The sequence below is a fragment of the Macaca fascicularis genome, chromosome 1 (genome assembly GCF_037993035.2).
Source record: "Macaca fascicularis isolate 582-1 chromosome 1, T2T-MFA8v1.1".
Classification (NCBI taxonomy): domain Eukaryota; kingdom Metazoa; phylum Chordata; class Mammalia; order Primates; family Cercopithecidae; genus Macaca; species Macaca fascicularis.
The window spans coordinates 155,080,712-155,099,670 of record NC_088375.1 but is presented as its reverse complement, the minus strand read 5'-3'; positions in this window follow the sequence as shown (position 1 = coordinate 155,099,670).

Below are 18,959 nucleotides of genomic sequence, written 5' to 3'. Positions count from 1 at the left end.
AAACTGGAAAATCTAGAAGAAACGGACAAATTCCTAGACACATACAACCTATGAAATCTGAGCCAAGAAGAAATTCAAAACCTGAACAGACCAGTAACAACAAAATTGAAGCTTTCATGGAAAGTCTCCCAGAAAAGAAAAGCCCATGACTCAGTGGCTTCACTGCTGAATTTGACCAAAAACTTAAAGAACTCATATCAATTCTAGTCAGACTATTCTGAAAAATAGAAGAGGAGGGAATACTTCCAAACTCATTCTATGAGGCCAATATTACCCTCATACCAAAACCAGACAAAGACACATCAAGAAAAGAAAACTACAGGCCAATATCTCTGATGAATATTCATCCAAAAATTCTCAGTAAAATACTAGCAAACTGAATTCAACAATATATTAGAAAGATCCTTTCATCTTGACCAAATGGGATTTATCCCTGTGATACAAGGATGCTTCAACATACACAAATCCATCAATGTGGTATCAATAGAATGAAGGACAAAAACCATATGATCATTTTGACTGATGCTGAAAAAGCGTTTGATAAAATTCGACATCCCTTCATGATAAAAACTCTCAAAAAACTGGCAATGGAAGGAAGCTACTTCAACAAAATAAAAGCCATATATGACAGACCAGCAGCCAGTATCATACTGAACAGGGAAAAACTGAGGTGCTTTCCTCTAAGATCTAGAAAAATGGCAAGAATGCCCACTTTCATCACTGTTATTCAACATAATACTAGAAGTCCTAGCTAGAGCACTCAGAAAAGAGAAAGAAATAAAGGGTATACGAATTGGAAAGGAAAAAGTCAAATTATCCTTATTTGCTATGATATGATTTTGTATATGAAAGACCTAAAGACTCCATCAAAAAACTAATAAAACTGATGAACAAACTCAGTAAAGTTGCAGGATAAAAAAATCAGCATAAAAAATCAGTAACATTTATATATGCCATCAGTGAGAAATCTGAAAAGGAAATAAAAAATAGCTCCATTTACAATATCCACAAATAAAATTAAATACCTAGAAATTTTAAAAAGAAGTGAAATATCTCTATAATGAAAACTCTAAAACACTGATGAAAGAAATTGAAGAAGACACACAAAAAAAAGAAAAAATGTTTCATGTTCATGGATTGGAAGAATTAATATTGTCAAAATGTGCATACTACCCAAAGCGGTCTACAGATTCAATGAAATTCCTACCAAAGTGTCAGTGACATTTTTTTTTTTTAACAGAAATAGAAAAAACAATCTAAAAGTTATATGGAACCACAAATGACCCAGAATAGCCAAAGTTGTCTGAAGCAAAAAGAGGAAGGAACTGGAGGAATGACATTACCCAACTTCAAATTATACTGCAGAGTGACAGTATGCAAAACAACATGGTATCAGCATAAAAACAGACATATAGACCAGCGGAGCATGATAGAAAACCCAGAAACAAATCCCCACACCTATAGTGAACACATTTTTGACAAAGGTCCCAAGAACACACACTGGGGAAGAAAGATTCTTTAGTACATGGTACTGGGAAAACTGGATATCCATATGCAGAAGAAAACTGGATTTCTCTCGCCATATACAAAAATCAAATCCAAATAGATTAAAGACTTAAATATAAGACCTCAAACTACAAAACTACTGCAAGAAAACATTGGAGATACTCTGCAGGACATTGTTCTGGGCAAAAATTTTTGGACTAATACCCCACAAGCACAGGCAACCAAAGTAAAAATGGACAAATGGGATCACAACAAGTTTAAAAGCTTCTGCACAGCAAACGAAATAATCATCCTGAAAGTTTCTACAGGAAGTTTATTGTTAATTTAGGCTACCCAGTGGCTGACTGATAGATGAGGGCTGAAGATGATGGTGATGATGATGATAACATGAACAAGGCAAAGGCTAAGAGGGAACAAATATTGCCATTTATAATAAAAGCAATAAATCACTTTTTCAGGGAAAACAAGGAAACAGTTTTGTCAGTTAGGTAACAGTTTGGGACATGCAAGCAGTTAGCAGTTATACAGAGCAGAGATTACAGAATTGATACGTAGAAAAGAGGTCTTAAGATTTGTAGGCCGGGCGCGGTGGCTCACGCCTGTAATCCCAGTACTTTGGGAGGCTGAGGTGGGCAGATCACAAGGTCAGGAGTTTGAGACCAGCCTGGCAAATATATTGAAACCCCATCTCTACTAAAAATACAAAATTAAGCCGGGCGTGGTGGTGGACACCTCTAATCCCAGTTACTTAGGAGGCTGAGGCAGAAGAATTGTTTGAACCCAGGAGGCAGAGGTTGCAGTGAGCCAAGATCATGCCACTGCACTCCAACCTGGGTAACAAAGCGAGACTCCGTCTCAAAAAAAAAAAAAAAAAAAAAAAAAGATTTGTAAAGTATCTCACAGAGAATATTATTTAAGCTCAAAATACAGTAGGTATATATATATATGAAATGAGCTTAAAAAGAAAAGTCATGTAGGTAGAAGAGGGGATTATTTAACCAGAGATGAGATATTAATGCAGAACTTTTACACATCATTATTCCAATTATTGCTATATGTTATGCTGATGTTCAAGACATTCTCATACTTTTTACACTTTATAAAGTATCAATTAGTTTACTGTTTAATATCATTGTTGGTAATTCTAACTTATTTGCAAATTGTGAGAGTTTTGTAGTTTATGCCACTATGGTCAATAAACGATGGACTACCTATTTGGAAATATACATTAATTCTACTTTACGAATGATTTGTTCATTGACGTTTGTTAATAGAACCGTAACTTTGCTCGTATATTCTTTTTTTCTGTGGGAGAAGCTTGAAACTCCATCATTCAAGCAAAATGATTAATTAATGAGTACACATACAAATCAAGTGAAAAGTCGCTAGGGAGGTAAATACGTAGATTTTCATTCATTTTCACCTGCTTCCATTTATTTATTCCACAATTTTTTATCATATACTTAGTGGATTAGTATTGGGATCTATAGCAGTGAACAAAATATACACAAATCCCTGATCTCATGGAACTAAATATTTTATACAAAATAGACAATCAACAGTACAAACAAAATTTATAATAACTTACATGGCAATAAATACTAAGAAGAACAATTAAGCAAGAATGGAGTAGGAAGTGCAGATTGGTTGAAGGTGCAATTTTAAACAAATAGTGATCTGAGAAGCCCTTACTAAAATGGAGATGCTTGAGTATAATCATTAAACGCATGCAGGAGAGAGATATGAGGATATATGGAGTAAGAATATTTGCAAAGAAGCGTTTTAAGAGAGAACAAGCAAAAGACACCTGAAGAAGAAGCACTTGAAGTGTTCAAGGAGAGTGGCATCTTAATAGACTAGTGTCTCACACATTGACAATGAGTATGTCAATCAATAAAAGATAGGGTCAAATTTATCAATGAATGCTCAGTAATTTTTGGAACATTGTATCTGTTGGAAGTAAAAACCTTACTGCTCTGTTGGAACATTATATTCTTAAAAGTAGAAATTAAATTTAAATGAACCTTGACAAGAACAGAAAAGGAGAGAAAAAATCTATATGATCTATTTGTATCTCTCTATATAATCTACATCTATATTAGTTCTATATTATGTTGTACATAAAATATTCTATTAATATTTTATTTATAATAATATAATTACTGTTATATATATACCTAAGTATATTTTATTTATATAAATAAATATTATTTTATAAATATTATTTTATAATAAATAAAATATAAATATTTTACTTATTTATATATTTATATATACATATATATATAAAATCTCAAAGATTCTGGAAGAAAAAAGTAGCCATTTGCCTTTATTTCTGCCCCGTTGCCTGTACAAAGGAGATTGCTGAATCAATATACTGAAGAAGTTATTGAGCTATTTTGTTCAGTTTTCCTTTCATTTGAAGCGCTTGTTCATATTATACTTATCGTTGCTTTTCCTTAAAAGTATTTGCAAAGAAAAATGAGAAGAATTCTTCAAAGACCCACAGAGTCAAAATCCTATTATATGTCATAAAGGGAAACACATTTTGGGATTATTTTTGGGCAGTCACGATGCTGGAAAACATTCCTTGTACATATTAGGTGATTAGTTTGTTTGCATGATGCTAATAAAGACATACCCAGGACTGGGTAATTTATAAAGGAAAGAGGTTTAATAGACTCACAGTTTCACATGGCTGGGAGGCCTCACAATCATGGTAAAAAGCAAAGGGGAAGCAAGACACGTCTTACATGGCAACAGGCAAGAGAGAGCTTGTGCAGGGGGACTCCCATTTATAAATCATCAGATCTAGTGACACTTATTCACTACCATGAGAACAGTATGATTATATTATCATATGATTGTGATATATATGATTATATATCATATATATCATGATTGTATTAGCTCCATTTGGCCTTGCCGTTGACATATGGGGATTATTACAATTCAAGGTGAGATCTGAGTAGGGAGACAGACAAACAATAACAGTAGGTGATCAACATGTCTCTTTTAATGGTGAGAACCAATCTGGAGCTAAAAAACCTGCATGTAACTTATAAATTACATATACATATGTACGTATATATATACATATATAACTAGTTTTATGTATATACTTTTTAATACATAAATGAAACATTATTAAGAAATTCCAATTAGTTACATTGAAAAGGAAATAGATTATGAGTTAATATAAACAGTAACAGGGAACCCTTCCAAAGTCAAGATATGTTACAAAATTTAAATAAGAATTCAAGAAAAACCAATAGAAATTACATTGTTATTATCTTACTCTTAGAGTCATTTAATACACATTCATCTACAACAAAAAAAAATTTAAAAAGTATTTAATAGTTATTTAATTTCACTTAAGTCATGCAGTTTTTTTTTTCATTTAAAAGTCCTATTTGGATATTTTTGTCCTTGTGATCCTATTTGAATATTTTTAGTCCATGTAATATTGAATTAAATTCAGAATACCTATTTTGTTATCTCAGAATTTCACCTCAGAAATAAGAAATACTATAATAATGTACAATAGCGCAGCATCCATGAAAAATCATCTTCGACAGTTACTATAATTGTATAAAGAACATGAACAAAAGAGGAGAGTGTTAGAGAAAATTGAGGTACTCAAAACATGTATTGTTCTCACTAATCAAATTCCAAAACAACAGACTTACCAAGAATGCTCTAAAAAGACAATGCTTTTTAGTTTTGAATTCATGGAGGCTAAAAATTTAAACAAAAGCTTGCTGACATGATTTTTATAAGCTGCCAACTTTTTATGTTAGTTGAAGACAAAAGATTTTTAAGGATTTTCAAGCCATAAATCTTAACGTACACAATTCCTTTTAAAAAGCATGTTACTAAAACAACATTTTTTCTGAATTAAAATATGTGGCTTTGCACAAAAAGTGAATGATATTCTTACATGTGCCATTTGAAAATGAGAGTATATTTGGTATTCCAATGAACAGTATAGCAATCATGGAGGAAATTAGTCACTTACAAATAAGAGAAATACAAAATAATTGCTCTACACTATATTTTCTAACTTTTAAATTTAGCTGATATAATTTTCAAGTGAAATAGAATTCATGCTTAACTTTACTTTTTTATTTGTTCTTCAATAGTAGAAGTTCATTAGTCATATTCTAGATTCTAAATTTGTGTATATGTGAGTTGAATAAACTGCTAAAAAAATCATAAAAATCTCTTCTCTGGATTCCATTCTGTCAGTATACAGCATGATTTAACACCACTAGGAATGGGGAGGTGGAATGGAGTGCAGATTTTATTTGTATCCAGGTACTGATATTTTTTAGCAAATATCAAAAAACCTCTTAATTTCTCACTTATCTATAATTTATTTATCAACATTTTTATTTCCAATTATCTTATTTGCCTACTTTATTCAAGTTTTGTTTCTTCCAGTTCACGTAAATGACATTTCTCAAACCACCAATGACTTCTGCCTTAACAACTTCAAAGGTCAATTTTCTGTCTTGTGTCCTTTGAATTATCAACACCGTATGACATGGTCAACTTCAAACTTCTAGAATGATTTCGTTCAAACTCTCTTGAAATTCCAGTACTTGCATAACTTTCCTTCAAGTTTTTGGATGTTGTTACCTTCTTTTTTGGTTAGCTCCTTTTTTTGGCTGGGAGATTGTCATATTTGCTCTGTTCTCAAAAGCCTCTAGTTATTACCAGTCTCTAGTTCATTTCATGCAGTCATACGAAATTAAATGATAGTTAGATCCTGAAGACTTCTAGAATAACATCTCCTACCCTGAATTCTTCTCCTCCCCAACACCAGCGAACTGAAAGATTCAGCTATCTTAACAACATCACTGTTAGAATGCTGAAATGAACATTTCCCAGATAGAATATATTAGTTTATTCTCTGGACTGTCAAGCTTCCAAATGTCCTATCCAAGTACATGGCAGTACCATCAACACAGCTGCTCAAGCCAAAAATGTAGGAGTGTTTTTTAAATCTTTCTTTCTACCACCCACACGAACAATATACAGTCATGTGTTGCTTAACCACAGGAATACGTTGTGAGAAATGCATAGTTAAGCAATTTCATCCATGTGCAAACAGCACAGAGTGTATTTACTCAAACCTAGATGGAATAGCCTAAGCTAAGCTTTATGGTATAGCTTATTGCTTCTAGGCTATATACCTGTACAGCCTGTTATTAGACTGAATATTGCAGGCAATTATTAAGCAATGGTAAGTATGTCTGTATTTTATTTTAATGTATCTATAAATAGAAAAGGTACCCTAAAATCTATGGTACAAAAGATACAAAGTGGTGTACCTGTACAGGGCATTTATCATGAATATAGCTTGCAGGAGTGGAAATTGCTTTGGGTAAGTCAGTGAGTGAATAGTGAGTGAATGAGAAGGGCTAGGACATTGCTGTACAATACTATAGACTTTATACACTTTGACGATACTAAATTTTTTTTATTTTTTTGAGACGGAGTTTCGGTCTTGTTGCCCAGGCTGGAGTGCAATGGAATGATCTCAGCTCACCACAACCTCTGCCTCCCGGGTTCAAGAGATTCTCCTGCCTCAGCCTCCTGAGCAGCTGGGATTACAGGCACATGCCACCACACTCGTCTAATTTTGTATTTTTAGTAGAGACAGGGTTTCTCCATGTTGGTCAGGCTGGTCTCGAAGTCCTGACCTCAGGTGATCTTCTTGCCTTGGCGTCCCAAAGTGCTGGGATTACAGGCATGAACCACCACACCTGGCCTTAAATTTTTAAAAATTCTGAGTTTATTACCACCTTTTTACTCTATTAAATGTTTATTTTTTAAATCTTTTGACTTTTTTGTAATAACACTTAGCTTAATACACAAACATATTGTACATTAGTACAAAAATATTTTATTTTTTAAAATCCTTACTGTATAAGCTTTTATTCTACTTCAAATTTTTTTGTTTTACTTTTTAAGCTTAAAATAAATGCGAGACACGCCGGGCGCGGTGGCTCAAGCCTGTAATCCTAGCACTTTGGGAGGCCGAGACGGGCGGATCACGAGGTCAGGAGATCGAGACCATCCTGGCTAACCCGGTGAAACCCCGTCTCTACTAAAAAGTACAAAAAACCAGCCGGGCGAGGTGGCGGGCGCCTGTAGTCCCAGCTACTCGGGAGGCTGAGGCAGGAGAATGGCGTGAACCCGGGAGGCGGAGCTTGTAGTGAGCTGAGATCTGGCCACTGCACTCCAGCCTGGGCGACAGAGCGAGACTCCGTCTCAAAAAAATAAATAAATAAATAAATAAATAAATAAATAAATAAATAAATGCGAGACACAAACATACACATTAGCCGAGGCCTACACAAGGTCAGAATCATTAATATCACTGTCTTCCACCTCCACATCTTGTCCCACTGGAAAGGCTTCAGGGGCAATAACATGCATGGAGCTGTCACCTCCTACGATCACAATGCCTTATTGTGGAACACTTTCTGAAAAATGAGCCTGAGACTGTTCTAAAGTTGCTTTAAAAAAAATAAATAAATAGAAAGAGTACACTCTAAAACAACAATAATAAAATGTATAGCATAGTAAAGGCATAAACCAGTAACAGTCATTTATTGTCACTATCTAGTATTAGGTACTGTACATAATTTTGTGTGCTATACTTTTATACAACTGGCAATGTGGTAGGTTTGTTTACACCAGCATCAGCACAAACATGAGAGTAATGCATTATGCTATGACATTAAGACAGCTATGAAATCATGAGGTGGCAGAAACTTTTCAGCTGCTTTACAATCTTGTGGAACCACTGTCATATATGCAATCCACTGTTGACCAAAATGCCATTATGTGGCATGTGACTGTATCAATAATTTCTATCAACCCTACCCTTAAAATATATTCTATGTCCACTTTCCTACATCTCTACTCTTTAATTCTATACACTACGATCTTTCACTTAGAGCAGGAACATTCCATTACATAATTTCCTTAGTTTCATCATTCTTCACACAGCAGCCAAAATAATCATTTTAGAAAGTAAATAAAACTTGCATTAGTTTTGTTCTCATGAGAAGCCGACCCTAGACAAATAAAATCATGTGTGAGAATCTTATTTTGGAAGCAAAGCAATATATGGGATAGGAGTGGGGAACTTAACAAAAAAAAAAAAAAAAAAGGAAAGGAGGCAGCCAATGAAGGATGTGTTATCAAGCCAGCTACCTCCATGGATTATTAAAGCTTAATGCCCCCAAAGAAACTCTGGATAACGGCTCCTTGGAGTTATCCCACCAGAAGGGTGAGGGAGCTGGGGTATTTATATGCAGCAGTCATTGCCTGAGGGTTGCCTTAGGTGTGTGAATTTCTAGCACTTTTGCCTGCCTGTGTGAGGGCAAACCAACATTCCAAAGCTTCAGAGAAAGCCTTAGGCAAAGAGATATATCTATATATACTAGCCATGAGAAATCAGCTGAAGAATATTTAGGTGGTCAGGTCCAATAGAGATGAATAGGACACATAAACCATTATTTTCTTCTTAAAACACTGCAAAGGTTTCTTATTTTGTTTAAAAAAAATCTCAGTTTCTCACCATAGTGTGATGGCCAGCTTGGTGGTCTTTTATATGCTGAGATTACCCACTGCAAGGCTTTACTGAAGCGGGTTTTCTGCATGCACTCTTCCTCTAGACCATTAACTAGAGGGCTCCTTCTCATCATTCAGGGTTCAGCTTTCATAACACTTGATCAGTGAAGCAGCTCATACCTACCCTAATGAACTAGCATAGCCACCAATACTACCCTGGCACACTCCTTTTCCATTCTATTTATCTTTTTTCTTTAAGTCTTCATCATAATCTCAATATCTATTTATCTTATTTAAAATGGACTGAACCCTTCATGGAAGTGTAGGCCTCATGAGAAAAAAGAACTTAGTCTAGTTCTGCATTACGTTCCTAGCATTTTGAACAATGTCTAGTATGTAGTAGCTGCCCTAAAAAATCATTGAACAGTTATTTTGATTATTTAATTCAACATATGACTTAACTCATTTCTTCAGTTTTCTTCATTTTTTGGTCATTGTTTCCCTAGCACACAATACGTATTTGAAATTTTGGAACAGATCATCTGAGTTCAAATGATAGCTCCATATTTATGAGCTATGAACTTTAGACAAGTTCTCTGACCTCTTTTTTGTAGTCCTTGCTTTATTGTTGTTGTATTTAAATGTGCTGAGATACATATATATATATATATGATGATGTAGATAGTACCTGACAAATAGTACTACACAACTGTTGACCATTAGCTATTTCTTTTCAATAGATATTATTAAGGATTATATCCAAATATACCTTTTAGATCTAAAACTGAATTAAAACTTTGTTTAGGCCAGGCACAGTGACTGATGCCTATAATTCCAGTGCTTTGAGAGGCCAAGAGGGGGGAATTGCTTGAGGCCAGGCATTTGCCACCAGCCTGGGCAGCGTAGTGAGACCCTTGTTTTTACAAAAAAAGAAAAAAAAATTATTTTAATTAGCCAAGTATGGTGATGCTCCTCTGTAATTCCAGCTACTCCAGAGGCTGAGGCTGGATAATTGCTTAAGCTCAGGAGTTTGAGGCTGCAGTGAGCTATGAGCACACCACTGGACTCTAGCTTGGGTGACAGTGAGATCTTGAATCTAAAAATAAATGAGTAAGTAAAATAATTTTTAAAACTTTGTTTAATGTTTCCAGAGTGGAAAGAGTACCTTAGCAGCTTTAGAACCTGAATCAGGAATGTTCTACTTAGTAGCCTGTGACTAATTTCCCTTTTTGAAACTTCCTTTTTAATCCAAAATTGGGATAATAGTGCATATGATTCAGAGTTGCCTTGGAATAAATAAGATGTATGTAAAATATACGGCATATAGAAGTTGTATCCAACAGTATTGGTATTCTTTGTTCCTGTCTCACTGCCATTAACTGTTTGTATGATCTTAGAAAACATACCCCAGGATCACATGAAATAATCGGAGTGAGGGAGAGGGTTCTTAAAACTGTTAATATGTCTTTCTAACTGAAAAGAAAAGAAAGCAGGGACCCAGCATCCTAATAAATGAGGAAAATGTTTTTGAAAAGTCTTGATGGACATTTATATATTAAAATCTCTTGTAAGTCTGGTAGTAGAAAATAAAAACAAAGAAACTAATGATTAACTTTTTCTTTAGGTTAATTTCACCTAACGTAAATTCACAATGAAACAGCCTTTGGTCATTACAGATCTATCAAGATCTTTGGAAACACTGGAACTTTCTGCAAGATCTAAAACTCTTCCTGTTTTAATTTCTGAAATTTCATAACTTTTCTTTTTCTCTTAGTGCTATACATTTTATATCACTTTTAAACCAGTTAGGAGTCCAAGAATTATAAAGCTTCATCCCAACACTTTCTATGTTTTAAGCATGATTCATTTTAGCTGTGTTCTTTCCTACTTGCTGACACAGGCCTTCCTTCCTTATTGCATTGTATTATTTTTCATCCTAGCTTCTAAACCCTTTCATGCTGTAGTTCTTTTTCTCTGCTTTCAAAAAATAGTATCTTCTCATTTTTGATATTATACAGATCCAAATATGCAGGGAATATGAGCAACACCATAACTGACATCCGAAGGGTAAGAAAAAACTCTAATCATTTCTAATCATCCTATACTGGCATAAGAGAATTATAAAGAAAATTAAAAGATTTAAACATTTCAAAAACAAAAATGTCATATGAACTAGATTTTTTCCAGTTTTTCGGATAAATTATTTTTTCCTCGTTACCAGTAGTTAAGGGGCATGCAAGTCCTCCTACAATATGTTATATTAAGATCTTCTCAATCTGGTAATCTAATGATGCCAAATTTTGCAGTGGTCCGTTTTATGTAAAAATATCATAATTAAATATCTGTTGCAATGTACATAGAAGAGTTTTTCTTGCCAATACATTACAGAAAACTAGAATGGAGATATTTATAGAGAAGGAGCTATTTAGTAAGAAACAACAACCAAAAAAAAAAAAAAAATAGGATTTTAATCCACGAAATAAGACTTAAAATCAAGCATAAATCTCACCCTATGAAAATCTAATTTTTATCTGCTTTTTAAAATATCTCCATGGCTGCAATTGTCGGTAGTTTTTATAATCCTTGGACTCATAACCAGCAAGAATATTCTTAGGAGTTGAGGAGAGGATAGGATACATCAAAACAAAGATGGTCAGATGCTGTTAGTTGTCATTCTAATTCCTACTGACCTATCCTGAAGGACAACTTGGCATTTCTTATTCCAAAGGCTACTTCATGTAAATTTTCATGGAACCAACCCTTTCTGATCCTCTCAAACCTTTCTTAATCAGCCAAGCCCTCTATTTCTTCTACTTAGAACCTCTTCTTTTTCCCTGGAATTGACTTAAAATCTCTACTGGAATCGTTCTCATGAAACCCCATTTTACATTGCATTTTCTCCTATTGGCTGTATAAATAATCTAATAAGACATGTGTATGCAGTTTGTAAGAATATTATTAGCATTGGTTCACTAATTCTGAGAAGTATATATAATCATTTACCACATTTTACAGTAGAATCTTTGGGGTTCGGGTGAGAATGTGAACAAAAAAGGCCAGCTTTGTGGGCATCCAAGCTGGGCGTTGCATGAAGTCCTGTGTTCAGAAGGGCCTTGTGCTTAGTTTACACTTAGTTTAGTGTCACTGCTTTGAAATTCTTAATAATCTTATCTTTGAACCTGTATTTAATAAGTAAAGTCTGACGGGACAACATATTTGAGAAGAGGAGGTGCACACATTTTGGTATCCAAGTCATGCTTTGTCACACCATTGGCATATAGTGGCTCCAGTGCCCCACGAAGATCTCGAAATTCTGGTGGATCTGTGATGCATGGGAGTTCAGCAAGATTCAAAATGAGAACAAATTAAGTATATCACATCCATGAAAGAGTAAGTGGAGAAAATGTCAGCCCCAAGAGGTCACACTTCCCATTCTAACAAGGATTTTCTTCAAGTGCAGAAAGAAAGCAATGGCACTCTAAGAACCATGGATGACAAATAAATCCTATCATACTCTATTTTTACTCATATTACCTCCCCGTATTAGCCAGACATGTATGTGGGCATTAATAATGAGAAAAGGGAAATAGAGCAATAAATCCATTTCCTTTCATCCTTTTCCTACTCCACAGTGAGTCACCGGTAGAGGGTTTTGAAATAAAATATAAACAGTTAAATGCATGTGTTAAGAAATAAAATATAAACAGTTAAATGTATTTTGTGCAGAATATCCACTATTGTGGTGAGAATGAAATATGTATGTATATATGAGCTACAAAATATAAATTATGTAATTTTGGCAATTCTGCATATTAAATGCTTTTATATTTGCATCTAAAACTGACATTTCACATAATGAATGTTGATAATCATGCTAATAATTTAAAATTTTATTTTTCCTATATGTAGAATAATACATAATAACCATAACTACTTAAATCATATTATTTATGTTTTCATTTATATGTTTGAAATTATAGAAAATTTGAAGTATAATACCAGCATTATTACTAACAACAGGATTACTGAAAATAATTTTTTTCAGATTTCTTCTTAATCTTAGATTATAGATTAGGCATACATATATATTTTTTTAAATTAATATATTTAGAAGCACACACTTGAAATAATTTCTCTCTGGTTACGCCATCATCTCAATTAAGTCTATTTTGTATTGCTTTCAAAATAATTATTTTAAAACTTTCTTTATAAATATTTGAAATATGATTATAAATTTAAATCTATAAAGCAAGATATATTCCAAGAAAACTATCTTGTACATATATATGTATTTGTATATATGTGCATGTATATATGTGCGTATATAAAGATACATATTTATACACATATATCTATCTAGTACTAAGGTATATTTATGGAACATGCATTTGAGCAAAGCAAAGAGCAGAGCAGCAAAGAGACTATCCACTTTCCTTTTGTTTTACTAGTGTACCTTAAGGATAGCCTCCTAGAAATGGAATGGCTCAGCTAAAGGTAGAAATATGTGTAATTTTGCTAGGCGTTATCAAATTCCCTTCCATAGAAGTTGTGCCACTTTGCATTCCCACCAGCAAGTTGTGGCAGTGACTATTCCTCCATATATTTGACAATAGAATGTGCTTTCAAACTATGAATCAATGCCTTTGTTCAAGAAAGTAGCGCAAATGAAATGAACGACAATTTATAGAACAAGAAAACTAAATGGAGGAATAAGTATTTAAAGAGCTGACCAATAATAAACAGAAAAATGAAAGTTACATACAAAATGGTACTTTTATACATTTAACTCAGTTGCATACAAAACAGTACTTTTATACATTAAACTCATCAGCAAAAATCTTAAATTCTCACCATAACAAATATGTCAAAGTTATAGAGCCACAGAACTTTGTAGCCTTATGTGTTGGTATATTCCATTTATTTGTAGAACTAATGGTCTGATGTAGTGAAATGAAGATGCCTGTAGCTTTAGAGACAGAATTTTTGTTTCTGGGCATATATTCTAGAGAAATCCTTTTATATGTGCTCAAGGAGACTTATATAAGATCATTGTTGCACCATTGTTTGCAATAGGAAAAAATTATTAGTAACTTAAGTGTTTATCTACTAGAAATATAAATAGTTGTAGATTCATAGGATTAAATGTCATGTAACAACATAGTGAGTGAGCCAGAGTATATAGGTTATATATGGTAAAATATATATGTATATGCATACAGAAAGTATGCAATATATATTCCTGAAATTATATAAATATAGAAGCAATAAAATATAAAATGTGCATATTTTTTATGTTAAAAGTAGAAAAGCACATATAGTAAACATGTAAGAATATAGAATAATTAACAGTAAATTTAGGCTAGGCATTATCTTTAGGGAGGGACAGTTAATATGACTAGGTGATATTCTGTTTAAAAATACAATATTTTAAGCTGAAAGATGCATATGTTAGTGTTTATTATACTATTCTCCATACTTTCCTGTGTGCTTGAAATATTTCATAATTATACAAATAAATCTACACAAATACACACATTCAATTATATAACCATCAATAGATATCAGATATTTAATAGTCCCAGGGCTTTTTATCACACTGAAAAATTGGGAAGAATTTTAAAAATTCAAGTTTGAAAGATAACTCCTTTTTTTCAACATAGGAAGGCCTTGATCCAATAGATTTCAATCAAACTGAACCCTGAACTAGTGAAAAATTATTTGGCTTATCTTAAACTTTAGAAGAATATTATAAAATATAGGAAAAGGTATGTGTGGTGTGTGTGTGTGTGTGTGTGTGTGTATGTCTGTGCGTGTTTCATAGAAATTTTAAGCTTTCTGGTTCCATCTTGGAGTGAGTCAAATTTGTGTTAATCTTTGTATCTACCTTTCCAGGACAATACAATATGAGAACTTAGTTTCAGAATGAGATCCCCTCCAGGCGCTATCAGATACTCAATTATCAACGAGATTCAATTAACGTTAACGATGTTTTACTTATTAAAGTAGTAAATGAACTAATGCATTTGAGAAAGAAAAGAATTTTGACAACATTTTAAAGGAATAGAATTCACTTGTAAAATGTAGTTATTTTAAAAATGCAATTGACCAGAACAAATTCTGGTTAATCAGAGTGTTACTATAATGGCATTAACTTTTGTTATGTCTAAATTCATTTCTCCATGAAAGAAGCCTACCTTATATAAAATGTAAATCATGGCTGGGCATGGTGGCATGCACCTGTAGTCCTCATGTACTGGGAAAGCTAAGGCAAGAGGATCCCTTGAATGCAGGAGTTCAAGGGTGCCTTTAGCTATGATCGTGTCACCGCATTGTAGCCTGGGCAACACAGTGAGACCCTCTCTCTCAAAAACTAAAATTTAAAAAAAAAAAAAGGTAAACTGAGAGTTCTGAGCTAAAATTTCTTGTAGAATGAAATAAGGGTGAATAATATGCATTGGCATATAATTAAGGTGCCTAATTGTATAATGTAACGAGACATTCAAAGAAAAGGATAAATCTCTGAGAATGAGAAGAACTGTAATAAAATTTATAAGGGAATTTTAGATTCTCAAGATTACAAGGGTCTTCAAAAGTCCAGTCAATTTGTTTTGAAGTTTGGCTGTGCATAAGAACTATTTTAGGTTGGGTTGTTGTTAGTTTTTACAAAATATAGATTTCTAGATGTCTTTGCTCCTTTAAATATTCTGATTCTAATTTATTAGGGAAAATTTCAGCACCCTTCAATTCAGTGCTCATCTTCTCCAGATTTCGTGCTGTTGGCTCCCCAATTGCTTTAAAATCTGAAACATGTTTCAAAGGCTATTTTTTGATCACGGTCAAACAAAATATAATGTATTATGTTGAATTATGTAGATACGTTAACTGAAAAAGGATACGACATTTAGTTTCTACTAAATTTCCACCATGTTTATTTTCACAACATAAAAAAAAAAATGCAAAAAGGATAAGAAAATAAAATCCAGATCATTAGAACAGCAAAAGAAAGGCACTCATCCATTCATTCACAGCAAATTTATTAAGCACTTACTCTTTGTCAGGAACTAGAGATGCTCTAGCTTATTTTCTTAACACTGAGTGAAATAGCTTAAAAGTTAGGATTCTTTCAGAGTAAGCTGCAAATGTTGAACCGCAGTTACAAAATTGTTTATTGATAAAACCAAGTCCTTGGTAATGAAAAACAGCTAGATTTTATTAAGCAAACAAGCCTAGACTTGTATTGTTAGAAGGAATTAAAACTGATTTGATAGAGAAAAGTCAAATGCTATTGAAGTTATAAGAATAATGTAATTTTGTGCATCTTAAAATTTAAAAAGCCAATTTAGGACATTGCCATCATGCTTTATTTATTTATTTTGTATTATTAGCCTGATGGTTCATTTCACTTGGAGATTTTGCACCACTAAGTTCTTTAAAAATCCTTACATATTTTTATTTTAATAAATTTAATATTGTCTTAAATGCAATTTAAAAAGTTATAGTTGGTATATATTTATGTGGTACAAAGTGATGTGATTCATGAATACAAAGTGGAATAACTAAATCAAGCTAATTAATATGTTTATCACCTCAAATAGATACCATTTTTTCGTGGTGAGAACATTTGAAATGTATTATCAGTGATTTTGAAATGCACAATGCAGTATTATTTACTATATCTACCACAGTATGCAATAGATTTCAAAGTAAACAAACAACTTCCTCCTGTCTAATTGAGGCATTGTACCCTTTGACCATTATCTCACTAAGCCCCTCATTTCTCTCTACCCTCAGCCACTGGTAACCACCATTCTACTTTCTGCCTCTTTGAGTTTAAGTTTTTAGGTTCCACATATAAGTGAGAACATGTTATGCTTGCCTCTCTATCTCTGGCTTATTTCACATAGTATAATGTTCTCCAATTCCATTTATTTTGTTGTAAATGACAAAATTTCCTTCTTTTGTAAGGCTGAATAGTATTCCATTGTGTATATATGTCTCATTTTCTTTATTCATTTCTTTGCTGATGGATAGTAAGATTGATTCCATAACTTTGCTATTGTGAATAGTGTGTCAATAAATATCAGAGTGCAAGCATCTGTTTAACATTCTGATCTCAAATCCTTTGAGTAAATACCTAGAAGTTGAATTGCTGGATTATATGATAATTTTACTCCTACTTCTTTGAATAACCTCCATAAAGTTTTTCACAATGGCTATACTAATTTACTTTTCCACCAACAGTATACATTTTTCCTTTTCGCCACATTCTCACCAGCACTTATTTTCTTTCGTATTTTTGATAACAGCCATTCTGACAGGTGTGATTTAATACCTCATTGTGTTTTTAATTTTCTTGTCTCTAATGATTAGTGATACTGAGCATTTTTTCATATATCAGTTGGCTATTTGTATCTCTTCTTTTGAGAAATGTCTATTCAGGCCTCTTGGCTATTTCGTAATTGGATTATTTGTTTTCTTTCTATAGAAAAGAAATAAAATAGAATTGTTGAGTGTTTTATAAATTTTGGATGTTAATCCCATATCAGATGCATGGCTTGCCAAAATTTTTTTCTAATCCTTAGGTTATATCTAGACTCTATTAATTGTTTTGTTTGCTTTTTATTTAATGTAATCACATTCATCTATTTTTGCTTTTGTTGTTTGCAACAAATCAAAAAAAAAAAAAAAAAAATTACTGCCCAGACTAATACTGTGCAGTTTTTCCCCTATGGTTTCTTTTCAATATTTCACAATTCCAGGAGTTATATTTAGTCCATTTTTAATTGATTTTTTATATGGTGTGAGATAGGGGTACTATTTCATTCTTCTACATATGGATATCTAGCTTTCTAAACACTATTTATTAAATAAACTATCCTATTGCCACTATATATTTGTCACTTTTGTCAAAAGTTAATTGACTATACATGTGTGGGCTCATTACAGGTCTCTCCATCCTGTTCCATTGAAAGATGAGTGTAGGTTTATGTCAGTACCATGCTGTTTTAATTACTATCACTTAGCAATATAGTTTGAAATCAGGTAGTGTAATACCTCCAGATTTGGTCTTTTTGCTCATGATTGCCTTGTCTATTTGATTTTTTTTTTTTACTTTTTACAAATTTTAGGATTGTTTTATTCTATTTCTATGAAAAATAACATTGGAATTTTGATAAGGATTACAAGGAATCTGCAGATTATTTGGGGTAGTAAGGACAAGTTTCCAACATTAATTCTTCCAATCCATGAACACTGGATATTTTTCCACTTATTGAATCTTTGTTAATATTTTTAATTAATGTTTTATAGTTTTCAATGTGTAGGTCTTTCACCTTCTTGGTTAAATTTTTTCCTAAGTATATATTTTTTAGCTATTGTCATTGGAATCTTTTTCTTTTCTGGATAGTTTGTTGTTAATGTACAGGAGTGCTACTAATTTTTATGTGTTGATTTTGTGTCCTACACCTTTATGGTATTCATTTATTAGTTCTAATTTTTTTTTTTCATGTGAAATCTTCAAGATTTCCTATATAAAAGATTATGTCATCAGCAGTAACTATCACTTTTATCTTTCCTAGTTTCATGCTTTTTATTTGTTTATTTCCCCTGATTGCTCTGGCAAGGACTTCCAATACTATGTTGAGTAGAAGTGGTGAGACTGAGCATTCTTGTCTTGTTCTGGATCTTAGAGGAAAGGATTTCAATTTTTCACCACTGTGTATAATACTAGCTGTGGGCCTCTCATTTATGGCCTTTATTGTGTTGAATTACATTCCTTGTATACCTAATTTGTTGAATTTTTTAAAAAGTCATGGGGATGTTTTATTTTGTCCAGTGTTTTTTCAGCATCTAATCAAACGATC